General features: G+C 39.8%; 1 long non-coding RNA gene across 1 annotated transcript; it reads right to left on the reverse strand.

Moving 5' to 3' along the window:
• Positions 1 to 669: 669 nt before the first annotated feature.
• LOC140327695 (uncharacterized) lies at positions 670 to 3,149 on the reverse strand. The gene is made up of 2 exons (XR_011920079.1): positions 2,977 to 3,149; positions 670 to 1,060 (listed from the first exon to the last, which is right to left on the reverse strand). It is a non-coding gene; the product is annotated as an uncharacterized lncRNA (long non-coding RNA).
• Positions 3,150 to 4,244: the final 1,095 nt, after the last annotated feature.

Below are 4,244 nucleotides of genomic sequence, written 5' to 3' on the forward strand. Positions count from 1 at the left end.
GAGTCCTTCTTCTTCTGCATCCATTTCTAGCAGTGTTCTGTTCCCACACTGTTAAATCGTCTGGTCATTGATGTCCTGTTCTTTTTTTTTTCATTTATTTTACCATTAATAAACCAGATGTCACACCTCTTCCTCACAAGGAACCTGCGGGTGACTCTGGACGTGGCTACGCTTCCAAGGTTTATCAGCTTCGCCCAACCCGTTGGCCAATCATGAAATAGTCTCTTAATCATCCCTGGCTTTTTAGCTAGCTCAGGCACAGCACTCAGTGTTTCCTCTGTTCAGTCCCTGTGTTAAGCTCTTGTTGCCCAGTCTATTTTTTTCCCAGCCAATTTCCTTGTGCTGTTCCAGTGTTCCTCTCTGTCTGTGGATATTCTTGCGCCACCTGTGCCTCCTGTGTCTGCAGTGGCCCCTGTGTCACAGGTGTCTATTCCCTGGTTAATCCCTGGCTTCTGACGTGACCTCACTTGCTTGCTGCCTGCCTTGAGCCCAGACTTCCTTGACAATTCTTCTGCCTTGTGATTTGGTACCGTGTATCCTCCGGCCCACCCTGGTGTGCCCAAAGACCGCTACCTGGTGGTAACCAGCAGCGCAGCATCCTCACCATTAGAGGCTTTGGAGAAGACCTGGTTGCCGCTTAGACTCCAGGGACACCATAAGAATCAAATATTTAGAAAAGTGTTTATTTACACAAATAGAAAAATACCAAATCTGGTCCAAAAAGGAAATAAGTATTTAATATTTTAATAACATATCCAATGAGTGGGTGAAGGATTTTAGCATCAAACTGTCTTTCTTTGTTTGTGACATGTGACCTGTTGGGCAACAAAAAGTATATTGAGTTTTCAGGTTTTTCACAGGTAATTTTCCAGGTGACATGAACTGGGGTATTTCTGCATTTGTAATATATTTTTCCCCTACTCAGTAATGCTTATCCTGTGTTTTCTCCTGGTGACTCGGAGACCATAACACCACCGTTCTGCAGCTGTCCAGATGCGTCTGGCTCTACCGTTTGAGTTTCATCTGTGTCTGCAATGCTCAGCTGGTGAAACTTTAATATCTGTAAACATGTGTAAAAAAAGAAAACAAAATACCTATTAGACAGTACCATTATTTGCCCACATCTCTGCCTTCTAGTTACATACCTGTATCATCATACAAGCAGAACTTTAAACAATCCATCCTATCTGCTGTTTAAGGTCCGTGCAAGAGAGTAGCTCTCCATATCATCACACAGACCTTAAACAGCAGATAAAGGATGGATTGTTTATCTAAGGAGGGATCTGAAGATGTCTGGACTATGCAGAAAGCAGAAATGTTGGCACCTTTTAATTCTACTGCTGTCTGTTATGCCATGTTCAGAAAAAATGTGTAGGTGCACCAGCAGTGCTGAGCATTCTCTTACATGGGTGATGCAGAAGGTGTCCACTTTCATTTTTGGGCCGGAGTTAGGCTTTCATTATTCCACTAACTTTTACATAAACCTCTCCCCTAGCACAAAAGAACCTCTTCTGGTAAGGGGCAGACCATATTTATAATGTAAGTTTTTTTTTCAACTAAAAAAATGTTTCTTCAGAAACCCAAACCCTCCCACCTCACACCAATTCTTTAGCTGTGTACTTATCTCTGTAAGCTTCCACTATCTTTCATGTGTTGCACATGGCACAGAGAATATTCCTAAGAAAATAACCTTAGCTTCTTACTTATAAATAACATTCTAAAACTAAGAGAACCGAGAGAGAAAATCATGCCACTGATGATAATGAATGACTCAGAGCAATGACTCAGGAAAAGTGATTTGAATTGAATGATTTTCATTATTTTTTATATGCATATGTGATTTTCGGACCCTCCAGTGTCGTTCTTTACTAATTCAGGGCATCAGTGGCTTAAGATTGTTCGCTTTAATGGATACTTATTGTCTCTGTGTTCTTTTTTTTTTTACAATAAAAAAGAGCTCAGCAATGTGTCTGTAACAAGGTGGAAGTCTTTGTGGGACTTTAGGTGTTAGGAAGGGTTAAAGAACAACACAATATACTCAGGCACTGATTAAATAAAAGTTAGTTAAAAGATTGTGTGGGACGACTACAAGGAAAACCAATGTCAGTTTTATGTTTGGAATTGGCAATATCAGTAGGTATAACATAATTAGCAGTTGGCAAAAAAAAAAAAATTCCAGCCCTCGTTCCTTTTTGGTTCGACATCCAGAAAGTCACCTGTGGTAATCAACAACCACATACCGCCAGATTCCATCTACTTGGTGTACATCAGTGTATATCATGTTGCGCATAGCCACACCTGGGATAACATGGCTCATTACTCCTGATAATGTAGTGCTATTAGGGGATAATGAGGAAATAAATTGTGTATGGGTGTGCTGTGAATAGGTTCAGCATCACATCATAAACTAAAGGAAGTTGTACCAGATACAACTTTGTGACATAGACTTATTCAGTTTTTGGCACATGCATTAAACGTGTCAATAAAATAAAATAAAATTTATTGATCAGTTGGCAATTCAGAAGAAAGGATGCACCACAATGCCATGCAAATGCCACAGTCCTTATATGCTTTGTTGTGCGTTAATGACTTTTCCACAAGTTAGAGTCTTAGAATCTGACCCTTTCAATATGAATGAGAGAGAGGGTAAGAGCAAGAATGAGGGACAGCATAAAAGAAACAGAGAGAGAGAGAGAGATAAAGCAAAAATGAGTGAGAAGGAGTTAAAGTTCAAAAGAACAAAAGGGAGAAAAGTTCAAAAAAGGAGCTGTAGATGGACAGAGAGCAATCGAGAGAGGGAAGAAGTGATCAAGTGTAGCTTTTTAAAAAAGGTGGCAAACCACTTGATGATGAGTGGTAAGGTCAGATTTTTACCTGAGATGAGGATGAGGCAACTTTTAATATTCTGACTGTCATAAGGCTGTGAGATAGACTCAAAGATTATCTTATATAGACATCCGTTATGACCATACTTACACACAGATAACATCCTCAGATAGCTTCAACTCGGCTGCAGACACATGTAGAAATGTTCCAATAGAGGTTTATTTTCTCCAGACAATCATTACAGCGGTAAAAAAGGGTATAGTTTGCCAGGCTAAACAGCACATGTAAAATACAGCATGAAAAATAGCTACTACCAGGAAGGGGAAGGGTGGAGCTAGCAGTTCAGAGGTTGACCACAGGGGGAGGAGAAGACTGACCTATTATGCACACAGCTAACAGTTACATCAGTGCAACAAACACATATAACCAAACAAAAAGACTGATTTCTAAAGTCATGGAACATGACATTTATCTTATGTATGAGAGAAGAAGTTAGAGAAGAGCTAAAGATCTGGAGAAAGAGAGAGTAATTGTAAACGACTCTTTTCACATAGACACCAAATGTCTAATCCACCCCACTTTTTTTGCTTCAATAATAGTTATTTATTGTATGCAACTAAAAGCAAATCTACATACATTATTACTAAACAAGCATATTGCCTTTGTCCCCCAAATGGGGCAGTCCTCAGTACCATTGAACAGGGATAGCATCTGTTTCTTATGAGGGGCTAATTGCTTGGCAATTCCCCCTTTCACAGTGAGTAAAAAACAATTCTTCAAGGTTGGATTTCTACCTTCCCTTCATGGTCCATCATTTTCTGCAAAACCTCCAACAGTTATTTAAAATGGAATGGGTTGGAATGGAATGGGCCTCCTACAACAAAGAAACTAAAACCCAGTTTTTCTTTGAAACCAGGGAGACTTTTATTCACACACTAAATATCTCCACTAAAATTACTAAAAATGATCTTCCCAATATTATCTAGTCCTAAATGAGATGTGCAGGACAGCCATTTCCATTTTCCTGTATCAAACGATTTGGTGGTGATGATACTATTTCACATCACAAGGTCTCTCTGGAGCCCAACTTACACTGATGTTGTGTCTCAATTTTGCTCTAGCATTGATCCTTGAATTACATGCTGCTTCACTTATTCATATACAGTAACCCTTTGTGCTTCAGGTAACGTTTGTGCTCCAGTGTGCTTTATTTATTTGTGTTTCTGTGACCCTTCTGTCATCCTGTGCATTTGAGATGCTGCATTTTCCGCATCACTGTTTCTCAGTTTACTGACTCCTGCTTGTTCCTGACTAGATTTGCATGCTGTCTGCTCTGACCTTTGGTCTGTATCTAGTCTTGCCTTTGCCTGTCATCTTTGTATTTCAACAGCTATCCACACATAGTGTGTCCGACAACC

This window comes from Pyxicephalus adspersus, chromosome 3 (genome assembly GCF_032062135.1).
Source record: "Pyxicephalus adspersus chromosome 3, UCB_Pads_2.0, whole genome shotgun sequence".
Taxonomy (NCBI): domain Eukaryota; kingdom Metazoa; phylum Chordata; class Amphibia; order Anura; family Pyxicephalidae; genus Pyxicephalus; species Pyxicephalus adspersus.